This window comes from Bidens hawaiensis, unplaced genomic scaffold (assembly GCF_021521415.1).
Source record: "Bidens hawaiensis isolate Kalapana, Puna unplaced genomic scaffold, B.hawaiensis_p1.1 tig00008105_1, whole genome shotgun sequence".
In the NCBI taxonomy this organism is placed as follows: domain Eukaryota; kingdom Viridiplantae; phylum Streptophyta; class Magnoliopsida; order Asterales; family Asteraceae; genus Bidens; species Bidens hawaiensis.
In genome coordinates this window covers 898,549-918,643 of record NW_027491576.1, presented here as the reverse complement: position 1 = coordinate 918,643, position 20,095 = coordinate 898,549, and the positions used below count along the sequence as shown (strand labels likewise).

At 35.1% G+C, this 20,095-nt stretch overlaps 1 long non-coding RNA gene across 1 annotated transcript; it reads right to left on the bottom strand.

Annotated features, from left to right (window-relative positions):
- Positions 1 to 905: 905 nt before the first annotated feature.
- On the bottom strand, positions 906 to 12,707 carry LOC143637056 (uncharacterized). The gene is made up of 3 exons (XR_013154364.1): positions 12,478 to 12,707; positions 12,265 to 12,327; positions 906 to 1,899 (listed from the first exon to the last, which is right to left on the bottom strand). It is a non-coding gene; the product is annotated as an uncharacterized LOC143637056 (long non-coding RNA).
- Positions 12,708 to 20,095: the final 7,388 nt, after the last annotated feature.

Genomic DNA, 20,095 nt, shown 5'->3' with positions numbered 1-20,095 from the left:
TGTGGTTGGCCCATATATTGGGACGAGTTTCGCCACTTGGTGTTGTGAGTGGTGAGTATCCAACAAGGGTTGCCAAGTTTCGGTAGATGAGGTGAGTCACAACGCCATGTGTCGTGTCTGGTAAGTAGTATGCCACTAGCTGCTAAGTGTCGACATGTGTGCGTGCCTCCCTTCTGCATGCGACAAGTTTCGCGATGACTCATCACCTGCCTTACTATATATAGAATGGTCGGGTGGCATTTTGAGACACCGAAAACCGGATCAGTCACAACCCCCGGTCACACAACGCCAAGCCAGCTCATGTTCTTAATTCCAACTTTCTCTCTTGATCCCGAGCTATCGTTACAAATATGATACTGGTGCTAGGGTGACCCTAGTATAACCTACCGCTTCGGCTGTTGTACCCTAGGAAAGAGACGGCTTTGTGGATGTGGCCCAAAATATGTTTTAAGGGACCTCTGTCTAACATAAATCTTGTGCCACAACCGGGAACTTCACTTTGTTCAATCTTGCAGCTACGGGGGTGTAGATGGCTTCAAGTAGTCAAGATGGGTCCACCAACCGTACAAGAACACATGACTCGGAGGTGATGATCACGTCTTTGTCAACACAAGCTAAACGATGTGAGCGTGGTTCCGGTTGCGGTTTCACACGATGATCAACTCGACTCCGGTCCGGTTTCAACTCGTCTATAAGAATTAGCCATTGGGCACAAGTCAAGGTCCTCGGTATGAATCAAGATATGTTTATATGTTATGTTTCATATTATTCTAGTTTGGATTGGTATACAGTATATGTACTACGACTCCCAAATGTATAAAAAGAGTATCATTATTTATTTTATTAATATTGTTTAAAATCGTGACCCGTGTCCTAAAATCTTATGGTAGATTCTTGACAACCAAAAGCTTCTTCGTTTGTCGTTGATACATCTTTCTTAAGTTTTAATGTTGCAATCGTTTTATTCATCTCATTATGGCCTTTTATGTGTAAACTGATGTTCACATCGGGATCAGTCCTTCATCCCATAATTGCACTTTTCGAGATGTATTTTCTGATTTAGATATAGAGAGGTCCTTTGCTCAACATTGTGGAGTCACCTTTTTCTCAATGCCAAGAGGAGTTTCCTTTGCATACTCCATAATTCTAATCGTTACACATCTAATTTCTTGTTCAATTTAGCGATTACACAACCTTTTAATCTGAGTTATTTCTTTCTTATACAAATTCTTGTAAGGACCACAAACACATTTGGAGGAAGTTTTACATTTACTCGTTAAGTAAAAAAAGTATGTACATAAAATTAGAAACTTCTCAATCAACAAACATTCAAACGTTATTTGAACAAACATTAACACATCCAAACTCCAAACATAAAGTCAATAAGTTTTCTCAACAAGCATATATTACTGATTCCCATTATTTCTTCATCTGATAGCTTTTGTGATGAGTTCGAAGCGCTTATCGGATAGTGTGCTCCATGACTGGATCCAAGCAATCCTTCATTATACTCTAGCACTTGACCAGAATCATGAGAACCATACTCTTGAGGAAGAAAGTACAGCTCGGGGTGGTGGAACTTACATCCAACTCCATAGTCACACCTATGATTGCTCATATAGAACAAGCATAGTGGCTCATCCTGCATATAGAAGACAATATAATCAAATGTGTTTCTTTTTACAATTAAAAACCAAAGTTTTTGGTCCAACTATGTTTAACAATGTCTTTAAATCTATTAATATATAATGGGATGTGTAAAATTGCCAAAAACACAAATAAGTAATAAACTAACTGTCGCATCGGAAGCCCATCTGAGTTGTATTGGATCGGGGATTTTGGTATTGAGTGAAAGAAGTTGCAATAGGTTCCATACTTGCAAAATCCGGCACGGAAAAACTGCAGTAAGAATAATTTAAGACAGTCACTATGATGCTACCTTTATCATAATTATACAACTTCTAAATAGGGTGATAAAAATATCTAGAGCATCTACCTATAATATTTTATAAATTCAAAAGATAATTAATGAAGACATTTGTGTAACCAGCTAAATGAGACGTGAAATAAAAAAGGATTCTAACATGATAAATTACTCAAGATCAACGCTATTGAAGTTAGATCTCCTTTAATTTGATATAATTAATCTAACATTCCGGAGACACAAGTACATTCTATGTATACATAACTAGAAAATAAAAAGTCCATGGTCATAAGACAAAATAGTGAACAACGTACATTCCAAGAGTTCATGTATACATAACTAGAATACGTAATACTGACATAATTATTTTAACTATGCCTGATTATGGTGTGACTAAATGCTGGATATCGGAATCAAATTCCAAAATTACTAATGCGTTCATTCGTTGAACCAATAGCTTAGACAAAATACAAGGTCACAATTCATTCAGCACATGTACATTTAGTCTATATACTTTTTGCATTTCATTAGTAATATAGCATGCGAATCTCTTAATACACAAATTAAAAATGTTAAGATAATAAATAAATCAATCAAGATTACACCTCCTTCATACAAAAATGGAAGATTAATGATTTATACTCTTAAAATCAAACCCATGACACAAATTAACGAACCTAGCTAGAATTAGTATAAGTAGTAATTTAGATTACCTAATACTGATATTGTAAACGGTTAAATAAATAAACTTAACTCTCGCTTTTACTCATGCTATTATTGTATTATGTATGTAATCGATATTAGGAACATATTATGGCTACCGGATCTAATTAGCCGTTAACCGGTTATTTAATTGTATCTAAATGTATTTAATAAACATAACATTCGCTTTTACCATTCTGTTCATTGTTCTTTATCACCATCAAACTATTCTATCACTTTATTCAATCTTAAAGCATACCCAATATCAGCATATTGGTATCAGAGCACAAATCTAGGAGACAATCAATAATAGCATCGGACACACGGCTACAACAAGAAAACGAATAGAATAGAGACTCAAAACTGCTTCTATCACAAGGAAAAAGGGCATTTTATAGCATATTGTAGGATGAAAGAATGAGATAAAGCCAACATCTCTAATATTTAGATGTGGTTATTATTATTTATAATCTAACACTTAAGACATTATGATAACAATTAATAAAGTTAGTTTTGATGGTTAACTGTTTAACAGTTATTTGCGTCAACCACTAAACTAACTGCTAAAAATATTATGTATTTATATGTTTAATGTATCCGGCAATATTCACTAAGATTCTCCATTAAAACCTTCAATCAAATATATATATCCTTAATTTATGTTCCTTCACTTTGCAAATCTTTAAGCAATTGTGTTGTTGAATATGCTTGTGTTCATTTGATTTTCAAAAGATTGCTAAAACCGAGTGTATTCATCGAACACATTCCACTGCTATCGAAAAAGGGTATCAAAGCCACTGTTCTCATATCTACGCGACGAAAGAAAAATCCTATCCTATCAACATGTTTTCATGTCAACATTACATCGAATAAAGGAATGAGCAAAAGTGGAAAGAGAAACTAAAGCAAAGAATATACTATTATTGTAATGAGATACGACACTTGATCAGTTCTTGTAAATGATAAAGCCACATGACAAATAAGCTAGGCGATCGAAGCAGTCACGAGTGAACAGAAGCCAGATGATGATTCTGAAGAACTGCTTGTTATAGGGACATAAATGAGATCATGGTCTAAAATTTGGCATGTGAGTACTAAGTTCATACATCACTACTAAGGTAATATTTTTGTCTTTAAATCAATCAATCAATCAATCAGATAAAATAAGAAAGAAGACATGTGAAAAGAAGACAGAGGACGGCTCATGTTAGACATGTAAAAAAGTATAGTAGTATTACTATATAGGGGAGGAGGGGTAGAGGTCAGCCCAAACTTAATTGGGATAAGAGAATTTTGCATGATTTGATAGACCTGCATCTCTCAAAGGACAAGGTTAAGGATATGAATTTGTGGAGATGTAGTGTTAAGATTAAAATGAATAATTTTTTGTTACAAAACTTATCATAGGTGGTTTTTATTCTAGGTGAAATATATATTTTAAAATACAAATGATATATTTATTATTATTTTCTAAGTAATATTATGACTACTGGTATTATTATTACCTATATATATATATATATATATATATATATATATATATGGGTGAGATGTAGAGAGAACTCCTCTTAAAGAGAGAACTAGAGAACTAGAAAAGATTATTTTTAACTATTTTTAAAAAATTATTTTGTGATTTTTTTCTTTCCTCATTCTAATAAGATGATATTGTTCCTAAAAAAATAAAAAAACCGTCGATGTAATGCGTATGTGCATTAATGTGTATTGTATATATTGTTTTATTGCATATAATACAACACAAATACATTATCTAATACACACTATTGAATATATGCAAATACGACACTAATGATTGTTTGCAAAACACATTATTGCATATATGTAATACAATACTAATGAACATATGCACAATATCGATTTTTTTTAATTTTTGTATATAATATAACACTATTGCAAAAATACAATACAAACAACTATATATATGTTATTCAACACTATTTCAAATATCAAAATGCACATTATTGCACATATGCATTATAAAAAAATCGATGTATTGCATATATGCATTACAGCGTTAATTTTTTTTATTTTTTTTTTATTTTTTTCATTTTTATATTTTTTGTGGTGAAGAATAACAACATATAACAAGGATGAAAGAAAAAAAATTAAAAATATTTTTTTAATTAAATTAAAAATACTTCATTATTAGTTTTATAGTTCTCTCATTATCCTCTCCTTTGTTGGTTCTTTTATACAATGTCGCGCATATAGTTTCGAGCTAGGAGTCTGTCTGGAAGCAACATCACAATTCTTTGTGATAGAGGTACGGTTTGTGATGCAGCGGTAAAACGAAAATGAAGATCGAATCACGTTGATTCAAATACTACCCGTGATGAACTTCCAAAACCCCCAAATCCCACCCAAAGGTCAAGGAAATTGAAGAGAAAAATAATTATTGATAATATTCAAGTCTGATTCTTCATATTACATAAACTGAATATAAATAGAGTTTCAAATACGAAATGGCCAAAAAATGCCATGGGCCAAACCCAAACACAAACCCAAAAAGAAAAATGCAAAAACCGACAAAAAAAACATAAAAAGGCCCAAAACTTTATTTATAAGGCGTTTTTGGGTTTCGGACAGGGGCCAAACCACCGTGGGCATGTGCCACAATGTGCTCCTCGACTCAAGTTTTGATTTGACTGGTAATGGGCTTGAAACAGAGCATCATGGGCCAAGTTATGCCAATTTTCGTGGGCCACCTTTGGAAGCACGATCATGGGCCTCCAAATATAACATGACACGTTCTTCAATACTTGGGTCTCCATCATTCCCTTCTGGATAGAAAAAATTCGACCTCGAATCTGCAGTTACCTCATCATCAGACGAATCCCCATGAAATGGCAGCAAGTGTTTGACATTGAAAACATCCGAACAACGAATATGACTTGGTAACTTCAGAAGGTAAGCATTCGAATTTATTTTCTGCACAATCTCCACTGGCCCAATCTTCATGGCTGACAATTTATTATACTTCCTAACTGGAAAACTATCTTTAGTCAAAACAGCCCAAACAAAGTCACCCACTTCAAAATCAACTTGCCTATGCTTTTGGTCTACAGCTTGCTTGTACTTTGAATTAGCGTTGGCCAAGTTTTCCTACACATTATCTTGTACCTTCTTGGGAACAAAACCCGGAGCAGGAAGCAACATCAAATCGAGAGGTCCCCGGGGCTTAGCAGAATAGACCACCTCAAACGGGCTAAACCAGTACTCCGATTAACCGCGTGATTATGAGCAAACTCCGCCTGCCATAACTTTTGATCCCAAGACTTCACAGGATCACACACAAAGACATTGTAAAAGATTACCAAGTGACCGATTAACAACCTCCATTTGCCCATCCGTTTGAGGGGGTAGGCACTGCTGAAAGTAAGTTGAGTGTTAACCATTTTCCATGGGTTGCGCCAAAAATGACTCAAGAAACGAGTGTCCCGATCAGAAACAATAGAAGATGGTAGACCATGCAAATGATAAACATCCCGAAAGAATAACTAAGCCACATTAACTGCGTCCTTCGTCTTCTTGCAAGGAATAAAGTGTACCATCTTAGAGAACCGATCAACAACAACAAATCGAATCGTTACCCCTCTGAGTCCAAGGTAACCCCAACACAAAATCCATACTAATATCAATCCAAGGTTGTGACTGGCAAAAGCATATAAAGACCCACATTTGTAGCCACACCCTTTGAGACTTGGCAAATTCGACACCTTTTAACATAACGATCTACCTCTTTCCTCATAGTAGGACAGAAGTAGGAAGACTGCACCAAATGTAAAGTACAGTCATGACCAACATGACCCTCCCCATGTAACTCCTGAATAATTTTCAACCGAAGACTGGAGTTAGGAATACAATACATAGTTGATTCCCTTGGAACAAAAACCCGTCATGCAAAAGAAAGTCTGACTTTTGACCCGCTTGCACATCCTGCAACACAACTGAAAAATACGGGTCAGTGGCTAACTGCTCATGAATAACATCCAACCCTAGCACATTGACTCTCACGGAAACAAGCAAATTTCCCCTTCTGCTCAAGGCATCAGCAACACGGTTTGAAACACCAGTTTTGTGTTTGACCACAAAGTAAACTTTTCAAGAAATGCTAACCAACGCCCGTGTTTATGAGATATCTTGTCTTACGTGCGAATATTCCTTAGAGAATCATGATCAGTAAATAAAACAAACTCTTTATAAAACAAATAGTGACGCCAATGCTTTACAGCTTTGACCACTGCATAAAACTCCAGGTCATAAGTACTATATCTCAACTTTGCCCCTATTAACTTCTTGCTAAAATAAGAAATAGGTCGACCCCCTTGACTGAGGACCCCGCCGATCCCAACCTTCGAGGCATCAGTATGAAGTTCAATAACTAATGAAAAGTTAGGCAATACCAGAATTGGTGCGGCAGTGAGCTTTTCCTTGATAACCTGAAAAGCTAACTCTGCCCCCATCTGTCCATACAAACGTTTTTCCCTTCATGCAACCTGTCATAGGGGCCACAATGGAACTAAAGTGTGGAACGAAACGTCTATAAAAAGAGGCAAGCCCATGAAAACTGTGAACTTCAGTAGTGGTGGTAGGAGTTGGCCAATTTTGAACATCTGCAACTTTAGACTCATCCACCTGTATCCCATCACCTGAAATAACATACCCTTAGAACAAAACTTTAGTGGTCATGAACACACATTTCATTGTTGCTGCATAGAAATTGCCTCTGCAAAGTAAGGCCAAAATCTTCCTGACATGCACGTCGTGCTCACTGAAAGAAGCACTATAAATAAGAATATTGTCAAAATACACCACCACAAACTTCCCAATAAAAGGCATGAGCAATTGATTTATCACACGCATAAAAGTACTAGGCACGTTTGATAAACTAAAAGGCATCACCAACCACTCGTACAACCCTTCACGAGTCTTGAAGGCAGTTTTCCATTCATCCCCAGGTCTAAGACGAATCTGGTAATAACCACTCTTCAAATTCAACTTTGTGAAAATAGTACCACCACTAATCTAGTCAAGCAAATCATCAAGTCGAGAAACAGGAAACCTGTACCTCACATTAATCTTGTTGATGGATCGACTATCAACACACATCTGCCAGGTGCCATCCTTCTTTATAGTTAACAAAGCAGGCACAACACAAGGGCTCTTACTTTCACGAACATGACCCTTAGAAATCAACTCTTCAACCTGTCTACGCAACTCTTCATGCTCTATTGGGCTCATCCTGTAATGTGGCCTATTGGGCAAATGTGAACCAGGCTCCAAATCAGTATGATGTTGGATGTCACGCATAGGTGGCAGCCCATACGGCAATTCATCAGGGAAGACATTAGAAAATTCCTTAAGTAAAGGAATCATAGCTTCTGGAATCTCAACTTCCTCGGGCACCGGTTTCCCTATCAAAACAAAAATAGTATCTGTCTCCACCAACTCATCTTCAAATTGACTAATGGTCAACAGGTTACCCGAATGCTTTGTGGCGAGATGCTTGGGCTTGCTAGCAACAAGCGTTATCTTCACCCCACCAAACAGGAAGCTATAAGAATTGGATCGCCCGTCATGTTCTATACTTCGATCATGCTCCCAAGGTCTACCCAAAAACAAGTGACATGCATCCATAGGAACCATATCACACACAACATCATATTTATATGTGGTCCCGATAGAAAAATAAACAAGGGCCTTCTTAGAGACCGTTACCTCTCCCCTTTTTTTTAAGCCATTAAAGCTTGTAAGGCTTGTGGTGACTCTCCGTCTTCAAGGCCAACTTTTGGACTACCTCTTCAGAAATCAGATTGTCACAACTTTCAGAATCGATAACAAACGTGCAAACCTTCCCTAGAATGGTACATGTGGAATGGAAGATGTTATGCTTAAGCCATCCGTCCCCATCAGCCTTTGGTGTAAAATAAGAACGCCTAACCACTAAGTTCACCCCCACATCACCGGCCACAACCTCCTCCTCATACTTGGGTTTATCATCATACTCTGGGGCCTTTTCATACTCTTCATACTGTTCATCGTCAGATTCAACAAACAAATGCCTCTTACCAGCTTGTTTGCAGTCAACTTGCCGATGGCCCGTCTCACCACACTTGAAACACTTCACCCCGCTACTACTAGCCCCCTTAAAAGATGAACATGTATTGTTAAACCTCGGCCTCCGTTGAGTAGGCACGACATGAGGTCATCCACCATCGGGCCCCGAACCTCCTCCGGTAGGGGCTGATGAATATGAACCGCCCACCCGATGGTTTTGTTTTTCAAAAGCCAATGCCCTTTTGGTGTGCCTCGGGAATTGTTAACGGATCAAAAAGATTTACCGAGTCCAAGATCTGAACCCTTAAACCCCCAATATACCGAGCAACAAGTTGTTCATCTGTTTCTTAAATATCTTTACGAGCCACCAATTGGTAAAACTCGGTTGTATAATCATCAACTGATCTGGATCCCTTGAGATCCTGCAAACGTTGATACATCAACCGTTGAAAGTTCTGAGGCAAAAAGCTAGACCGCAAACATTTTTTCATCTTGGGCCATGTCACAATCCTTGACTTCCCAAGCCTGTTTCGTGTCATTTTCAATTGTTGCCACCATGCTGATGCCCTCCCACGTAGCCTGGTAGTGATCAAAGGCACCCACTTATTTTCAGGCACCTCCTTGAATTCAAACACCTCCTCTACCGTGGCCAGCCAATCAATGAACCCTTCCGGATCTAAGCTAGTCCCATCAAATTCTGGAATATCGATTCGCATCCCAATGTCGGTTGCCATCCCCATGTTCTCGCCTTGGTTCCCTCTCGTGAACCTCATAGGAAAATGAATCATCATCACCAAAAAAAGGATTATCAAAGGCACGCCCATCCCTGTTTTTAGGTGCCTGCCTTCTACGATTCATCAATTCAGCCATTCGAACAGTCATTTGATCGACCACTTTATCCAATCGTTGCTCCACCTGTGCCATAAACCGTTGTTCCAACTCTCGTTCATAAACTTCATCGATTGGTTGCCTATTTCTCCTTGGAGGCATTTTTGAACCAGGAATTCGGCGCTGATACCAACTGATGCAGCGGTAAAATGAAAATGAAGATCGAATCACGTTGAGTCAAATAATACCTGTGATGAACTTCCAAAACCCCCCAAATCCCATCCAAAGGTCAAGGAAATTGAAGAGAAAAATAATTATTAAGAATATTCAAGTCTGATTCTTCATATTACATAAACTGAATATAAATAGAGTTTCTAATACGAAATGGCCAAAAAAGGCCATGGGCCAAACACAAACCCAAAAAGAAAAATGCAAAACCGATAAAAAAACATAAAAATGCCCAAAACTTTATTTAGAAGGCGTTTTTGGGCTTCGGATAGGGGCCAAACCGCCGTGGGCTGTTTGCGAAAATGTGCCCCTCGTCTCAAGCTTCGATTTGACTTATAATGGGCTTAACACGGAGCTTCGTGGGCCAAGTAATGCCCATTTTCTTGGGCCACCTTTAGAAGCACGATCATGTGACTCCAAATATAACATGACACGTTCTTCAATACTAGGCCTCCATCAGTTTGGCTACATTTCACCCTCCCTAAACCCTGCTTATGACTCTACTATTGGTGAGATTTTTAATGGGTTTGATTGATGGATTGATTGTTTTTTAAATGAATTCAAATTTTTTTTTGGCATGGAGACAAGTACAGGAGAGAATGATTTCTTGTTTATAAGAGGTTTGGCACGGTTGATGTTAAAACTAAATGATATTTCTAGAATACCAAGCGTATTCTACACTCCTAATTTGAATAGAAACGTCCTAAGCTATGAATAGTTAATTCAACAAGGGTTGTTAAATTGAAGACAATTCATGTCATATTTTCCTTATGTTTCAAGAACCTTGTAATAAGAATCGTAAAGTTATATATAATGAATATGAATGAAGAAGTGAAGTTAGGTAAGAAAGAAAAGAAGTTGTCATGCTAAATGAAGAAGAACGAGAGGGTTACAGAAGGAATTATTTTAATAAATATCATCTTAACTTAAGTAATTAACCATCAGACTAATGAAGATGGTGATGAAACGAGGCTAGAAATAAAGGGAGATAAGGAGAAAGAGTTGAAAGGATTAACGATATAGTTACCAGAAGAAACACACTTGGATCACTAAATCTGAAATTAAGTATTGTACATAAAGAATTTGATCGGTAGAGCATTTAAGGATTGCATTGCCTTATTAAATTTACTTAATGATTCTGAGTTTTCATACAAGTATAAGGATCTCTTATGATGCAAATTTGAGAATATGGTGACTGGGTTCTTATATTATTATCGAGATTGAGATTGGAGTTCGAAAAAGGAATTCTACTTAGATTGTATGCATTTAATATGTGGATGTGTTGGTAAGGGAATACTCTCGTTACCAAAATGATAAGGACGAAGAGGATGAGGAAGATGACGCAGACCCAAGTATACCCGAACCAAAGGGAAGAAAAGTCTAGATGAAACCTATAACCACTCCGTTGGTGAAACAACCTTTGCATAGTATGTTGGAGGAGATACGATGGGAGCAACAAAGATAAGAAATCTATTGAAGTGGCTGCAAGTACTTCACTACCAGAATCATCAACTCTTCAGTTAGGGGGTTGTGTTAAAATGAACAAACTTTCGTTTTTATTCGTATTATTATTGTAATTATGTATGCAAACGATATTAGGAACATATAATAGTTAAAAATCTAATTAGCCGTTAGCAGTTTATGTGTGTGTATTTAAGAAATTCATGTATGTAATTATAAGTCACCAGATTATTTAGATTCTTCTTATCGTTGTAACCATTTCGTTCATTGTTCTTTATTACTATCGAACTGTTCTATCACATTCTTCAATCATAAAGCATACCGAATATCAACACAAACCAGCTGTATTTTATTAAAAACAAAATTAACTACAAAAGAAAACTTTTGGGGATTAGTTGTGTGCAAGTTTAATATAAATGCTGGTAAAAAAGGAATATAAATAAAAAAAACGTTGATTTTTTTTTGTATGTAAATATTATAGGAGCATATTATAGTTAACAGGTGTAGTAAGCCGTTAACAATTACAGTGGTTTATCAGTAATATGACAGTTAAACGGTTATTTAATTGTATGTGTAAAGATTTAAGAAACTCATGTTTGGAATTATAACTCACCAAAGTTATTTCGATATAAATCTTATTGTCGTCATAACCATTTCGTTCATTATTCTTTATCACTACGAAACTTTTTTTCAATCTTAAAGCCTACCGAATACCAACAAACACCAATTGTAATTTAATTAAAAATAAAATTAACCACAAAAGAAAACGTCTGGTTAACAAAAAATAAATAGTAACATGGAATATAAATAAAAAAATCGTTGATTACAAAAAATAAATAGTGACTTGTTACCGTAAGCCGATTACCAAAGTATCACTTGTAGTACCTATTATAATTGCGTTTTTAAAAACTAGCTATATCAACCTAATCGGATTTAGTAGGAGTCAGTATAATGATTAATAACCTTAAAATCGTTACCAACCTATTCAGAAATTAACTCATCAAAATCGCATACCCCACGAATATGTTAGAATAGATCAGTTATACCTAGCATGTGCTTTTCCGAGTGTATTTTGTACACAAATTTCTAGCCGATCCTTTCTGGACAACCTTTGAATGAAGAAAAAACATACACATCAATTATCAACTTTACACAAAGAATCGATTGTATGAAATTTAAAAAGATTCGAGACAACAAAACCCACAATTTAATGGGTTTATTTAGTTATGATTTTTTTTTCTTTTACGAGAATTTTATACCTGTGAATCTTCACGAGGGGGGTGATTGTACTTGCAATTCCGGCCATAACTGCATGTACCGTATTGAACATAGAAGATACAATCCTTTTTGGGTATGGGATTGAAATCAAAATCACCTTGTGTATAATTTTCCATTAATCAGAAACAATGTTTAACAAGAGCTCTGGTGGTAGCCCGACAACTAGAAATACATGAAGTGGGTGTGGATTAAAAGGAGAGGAAGTGTATGAAAAACATAGTTTCCTCTGCTTTTTAAGGGAGGAGATGAAAAAACAAAAGATTTGACTAAAGTGTAACAAACCTTAAGTAGGTCCATCCCATACATTAACATCACTCATTCTTTTCTCACACTTCATTAAATATCACATCTAATGGTAGTAATATGATTATGTTCAAACATAACATTGAATGATTTTAGTTTTCCGTTGTCGCTCTTTATTAGGGTGGTGGGGTTGGGCTCGGATAAAAGCTACGGGTATCCTGGGTTTTTGGGGGAATAAAGCCCCCATTCTCCTTTCTTGGCTATCAAATACTAGTTATACAACCCGATGGTTTATGGAAGAACGTGTTGGTTGACGGACACTAACGTTTTATATATCTTTCTTTTTTCATTAATGAAGAACACTTCAAGAAAGTGAGTTTTTTTTTCTTTTCCCTTGTCATAGGCATGTGAGGAAGAAAAAAAATTATGTTTGTTTATTTTTTGTTTTTTATGTGTGGGTCCCTTAATACATATTTATTAAATTTCGTGTTTGTTTAATATATAATAACTTTTTTATTTAAATAAAGAAAGAGAAAATTTTGTAATTAACTAAATGTATAATTTAATTTATTTTTAACTAAATGTATAGTTTAACTTAAGTTAAAAAAATGTTTTATGGTGATTAAAAGGAATGGCTTCACCTTTTAGGATAATTCATTGTAGTTTAATGTAAAACCTAGGTAGTAGTACATAATTAATTGGGTCTTAGATTAGTTTAAAAAAGTGAAGGGAGCACCCTACTCTTTTGGTCAAAAATCACTGAAGAAATTTAGTGATCAAATTTTGTAACCGAGGTGGTATGTTTTTCAAGATATTGCAAATGTGTGTGTGTTAAAGAAGTAAATGGCTCAGTATATACGAGGAAATTCCTTGATCCATGTTAGGATCTATGGAATAAAACCCCGGGAGGTGATAAATATCCACCTGCCTCATAAACATTAGTAAGTAAAAATGTATTTACAAATCTAGTGTAACATTAGTTAATTTTCAAACCCGTAAACCCGACCCCTTATAATTTTTGGTTTTTATACTTATATATAAAAAATTTTATAATGTGATTAATTAATCTCAAGTTTCGTTTCATGTATTTTGTATGACATTCGTCAATTTTGAACTCACTCGTAATTCACCTTTCAATCATGTAATCATTTACGCAAGTATATTTTTCACCACCCTTATAGTATCGTATGTTTATTTAAAACATTCATAATCATAATCATATATTCACGTACATACCCCATGCAATTAACTTGAATTATTCTTAAACTATTATTATTATAATCATTACCATCTTTTCGTATGTTGTTTTTTTACAAATAAAAGTAAACCAATATGTTTTAATTAAATAAATTTATTAAAAGAGTTAACCACTTTAAGAACCTTTTAAACCATTTTAATTATTGTATTTAATTATATTAAACATGATTAAATCCTGTAAATTCTATAAACATAACAGCTCTACACTTTCACTATAAAAAGATGACTAGTATTTCATTATATTCACACCTCACTACACTATCTTCTTAAGCATTTTATGATTCCATGAATTTTATAGTTTTTGTTTTAATTTTATGTTTAATGTTCATGATTTGTTCTTCATGACCATGATATTTTTATAAAAAAAAATCTTATAGTTTGGTTTTAAAAATCACTATGATCATGGATATCTAAGAAAAACACTATGATTTTCTAAATATTGGATCAAACCTAATTATTTTGCAAGAAAAAACATAAATATTTTGTTAAATATGATCATCCATTGATTATCATAAACTTATAAACTTTTTTTAAATAAGATGATCTGTAAAAATTATTTATTTAAATATTTCTTATAACAGAATTAATATACTTCATATCTCTAAATAATTAATTGAGTAAATTAATTATTGTTTATTTTTGTTCAACATCAAGTAATTTGTATAATTTCTTTAAAATAATTCATGTAAAAACCTTTAAATTAATTAATTAGTAAACGAATTTATTATGTTACTAAAAAACAAAACGTTTAATCATAATTGTTTTTAATCTTGTTATTTAAGCTTATATTAATAAGTTATAATTACGAATTTACAAATCATTATTCAACTAAAAAATATCAAATGATTTACATAAACTTGAATTTATTTTAGTTAAACTCATTTTTAATAAAAAAACATTCTAGGTCCCATTTTGTCGTAGTTTCCTTTCCATTTAGACTCGTTGTTAAAATCTAGCATATGTATTTACTTGTTTAGGATAATCCATCGTGATTCTCCGCCTCGTTTGTTCGACTCATACAAACTATCATTTCTCATTTTCGAGGTGAGATTTTCATAACCTTTTTTTACTGCTTGATAATATTTTTTGGGTGTAGCACGTCTCAATTTTTACTTCATTTGTTATGCATTTGTTTACAAAGCGATTCACATTATATCATTTGTGTTGTTATTATTCACTCATATTGTTTTTGATATATACATGTATTATGTGCAACGTGTATACTGTTTTATGGTGGAAGTTACGCAAACACATACTCATAGCGGGAGGGTCCGGCGGGACGTACCTGCGCCGCCTAACGCTTAAACTTTGGTTGTTATGCTTGGTGGTTCTCATTTACCCTATTACTACATCCTCGGAAAAAGGAACATGAGGACAACAATATTTGTTTTTATTAACTTTATGTTTTAATTTATAAAACATGACAATTGTTGAATCACACGTTTTACAGACACACACATGTGTGTGTGTATATATACACACACACATGTGTGTGTGTATATATACACACACACATGTACACACACACATGTGTGTATGTGTTGTTCACAAATGTTATTATTTTAAACGTGTTGCAGTTTGATACGATGAAGTGCAAGAACAAGAAAATTGGACATACCTTAGGATTTACTTAAACGAATAACAATTGTTTCATTTCGATGTGATGTTATTTGCCTTATTATCAAACTTTTCGTGTACTTGCATAATTATGGAATAAAATAATTATATTGTCACTATTAATATCATTACGAGCTTATGAGTGATTTGTACGTTGCACCCGTGCATATTCCGCTCAAAGCCGGAGTTTTACATCCAGAACAATTGATGAAAGATTGCTAGAGTACAAAGGTGAGTACGTAGTGAGGTGCTAGTCTCCTATTTTGTTCGTCATAGGCTCCTTTTTATAGTAATCAGTATGCTGCAATTAATACTATTAATTTGGTCTTCAAACTAGCCATTGGACCTTGGTCATCTTAGTCTTTACAAACTTCTTCATCAATACTTGGTCTATTATCCGTTGTGTGATGATTAAAAAGAATAGCTTGCAGGCATAATTGACTAGTGATGGTAACAAGTGTAACTGACTACAAGGATCCCACCTATGTAATGAGTCTTTAATGAAATCAATACTCTTAGCAGTTACAAGAGCATTCCATATATTTTTTCATGCATTTGATGAGTCTTTAATGCAAATAAGGCACTAATGATTACCTGCAAAATATAAAAATATATTAGTTAGTTAATCAAGTAAAAGTTCAGGATATCGGTAGCAAGATACTTTTCAGGATCCTTGTTGAGATTCTGACCCATAATCCTGTCGGGATCACCGCTTCAGTACCAAACACTAAAGAGAAAGAAGTGTGACCAGCTGCATTCTTTGAAATAGTTCTATCTATCCATAACTCAAACGAAAGTTCTTCAGCCCATTTTCATTTCTTTATCCCCAGATTCTTTTTCAAGTTGTTGATGATGATCTTGTTTGATGATTCTGCTTGTGCATTAGCTTAAGGATGTACTGATGTTGAAGTTGTCATTTTTATTCTCCATGAAGCATAGAAGTCAATAGTTCTTTTGCCAATGAATAAAGAACCATTGTCGCATATAATCTCTGCCGGGATACCAAATGTTGTTAGGGATTATGCATGATGAAAGATATTACTTCCTTTTTTCTAACTTGGACGAATGTGTCACACCCCGCCAACGGCGGAAATGCGAGGGCGTGATGATGTCATGGATCGTAGTCAATGTTTACATTGAACAACTCCAATATTTTGTTTAATAAAAAATTTAATATGCTTTCCAAATCTCGTTCCAAAAAGATTGCATCACATTGTTCCTATAGGCTATAAAATGAAAACTCCCAAATGCATTCTAGTGCGTGTGATTCGATATGTGTTTCCAATGCTTCAATTGCATGAGAAGGCATGCATAAAATGGTCAACAAAAAATGTTGGTGAATTTCGCAGGTTTATATGACATATAAAAATATGTGTGTCTTGGACAATGAGTCGACCAATTCCTCACACAATTACCATGAGCTCTATGACCCAGACGTAACAACTTTTTTATGATCTCCCCTCTTGATGTTCTAATGCGAAAAACATCGAAGACAACAATGGACAAATATCACCCGCTAGACCTCTAATCTAAGTTAGTGAGACTAACCATGGGTGGGGCGTGTTACTCTTGAATAGTACTATTCAATTTCATCATCAACATTCGAGTGTGTCAGACTAACTAGTGTGTGACCCCGTAATCCTCCAACGATTATCGATACCAGACATATTACAATGTGAACTTGTTGAAGCATATGGTAACCTAATTACTCAAAATCAAGCTTATCATGAAATTTTTGACGTAACTAGAGTTTAACATGATACGGATATTAACTTGGTTCGATGGGTTGTCACTGAATTCTTCTGCTTCAACCCACCTGGAAAAATAATATGCCATTGCTAACATGAATACCTTTCCTCCTGGAGCCTTTGGTAGTTTACCCACAATATCCATCCCCATTTAATGAAGGGCTAAGACATCATGTGCTCTCTTCTGTAGTTGCTCTGCTTACTGACATGATGTGCTTTCTTCTGTATGTCTTTTCTTGTGTTAGCTTTGTTCTCAGCTTCATTGATGAAGTGTAACACTTTTTTTTCGTCTCATGTTAGTCACTTTGAATCTATTCAACTACCCAAGGCGTCAAAATTTTCACAAATTGGTGGTATGTTGAACGAACTACTTTTATATCATGAATCCATGGCATGCACAAAATAGTTTTAACATAAGTTAGAGCAACCATCTAGGACCGAGGATCTTGTTGTGATCTTGGATTCAAGAATGCTCATTCTTTTTAATATCTCTAATTGGATGATGTTTACTGAGCTGCAACTTTCTACATATAAAGTGATAAACAAACCATCATGAAGAGGATCCTGATCATCTTCACTGTATGAGACTTATGATTTGTTTGATATTGTTGCAGCTCTTCTTGGTCTTTCTAGTCTTTCGACGTTGGCTACTTTTGCGTTTATTTTTGCTTCCCAGTAAGAAGTTCGACATATGTCTGATCCACGGAGATAAAGTTCACTATCCTGGTGTCTAGAGGCAGGGATTCCGCACTTTCGGAGGTTTTTCAGTATTCAAACTTCTATTCGTCATCCTGCCTAGCAATTCTTTTAGGTTTCCTTTGCTTAGGAGATAATTGATTTTCTACCTTAGTGTTATACAATCCTCCTTTGTGTGACCATAATCTTCAAGAAAGGCATGCCATTTGCATCTATCTTTCCAAGAAATGTAGTTTTCATTCTTTTTTGGCCACCTTGATTTGTATCCAAGATCTTACATAGCACACATTAGTCCGGATATCCCACAGATTAACAATAATAATTTACCTTAGGCTAGTTTTTGTCATCCTCATCGCCGTCCACAATATTTACCCCATTGCTATCATTTCTAGAATAAGATATTGATCGGTATGGCTTAGATGATGAGAATTCTGACTTCAATTTTGGACGATTATAGTTGCTAGGTGCATCAATTCATTGCTTGATCATCTTGTCTTCTTCCATTCTTATGAATATTAATGTCGTGTTCCTGGCTTCATCCAGGCGCCTGCAAGGATTCATGAAAGAGATCCTCATAACATGAACAGTCTTTCTTGAGTCCCATCTTAAAGGCTTATACCGTTGTTGTTGTGTCAAGGTTGGGGCTTTCCAAATCTTCCCTGATGAATTTTCTTACATAATCCCTAAGAGATTCATCATTACTTTGAGTTATCATGTATATATCACTAGTTAATCTTTCAATGCTTATACTGCAAGAAAATTTGTTATTAAACAGTTTAACAAAATGTGAAAAAGATTAAATAGAAAATTGATGCAGCGGTAAAACGATAAAGAAGATCGAATCACGCTGATTCTAAGAATACCCGTGATGAACTTCCAAAACCCCCCAAATTCCACCCAAAGGTCAAGGAAATTGAAGAGAAAAAACGAATGGATTGGATCGAGTTGGAAATGGAAGTCTGACCATTCATATTACATAAGCAACATATAAATAAAGTTTCTAATATGAAATGGGCCCAAAAAAGGCCATGGGCCAAACACAAACTTAAAAACAAAAACGAAAAAACTGACGGAAAAACATTTAAAAACCAATAACTTTATTTAGGAGTCTTTTTTGGGCTTCGGACTGGGGCCAAACCGCCGTAGGCTTTTTTCCACAATGTGCTCCTCCACGGGAAGGGCTGATTTGCAGATGAGGAATTAGCATACCAACTCGCTTTCATCCTACCCATTCATGTTCGTAGGCCTTTTTTTAGAGGGTGGTGGGACCAATGATGTAATTCATGATTTCTAAATTGAATAGAGTTTTGATTCGATTTAGAAAGTAGGAAACTATAACTATATATATATATATATATATATAAATAGGACAAAGTAATACAAAAAGAACTCTGTTCTATTTTTTAGTCTATCTATACGAACTGGACACCAACTCCTCAGAACTTGGTAAATTCAACTCCATTAAAAGATACTTATAAAGGTTTTTTCCATTTACACCCATAATCTCAAGTTTTGGATCGAACTAATCCATTGACACAAATAGTTCATGGGAGAAAATTGAGTTATTTGGGCCCAGAGGGATTGACCGCGCGAACTGCTACTTTTCCAATACGAGATATTCATCATAGTCACTATGGGCGTATTTTACCAATTGACACATCTGAAGGAATAAATTTCAAGCTTCGATTTGACTGGTAATAGGCTTGAAACGGAGCTTCGTGTGCCAAGTTATGCTCGTTTTCGTGGCCACCTTTGGAAGCACGATCATGGGCCTCCAAATATAACATCGCACATTCTTCAATACTTGGGCACCCATAATACCCTCCTGGATAGATAAAGTTCGACCTTGAATCTGCAGTGAACTCATCATCAGATGAATCCCCATGAAATGACAGCAAATGTTTGACATTGAAAACATCCGAACAACGAATATGGCTCGGTAACTTCAGATGGTAAGCATTAGAATTTATCTTCTGCACAATTTCCACTGGCCCAATTTTCTTGGCTGACAATTTATTATACTCCCCAACTGGAAAAC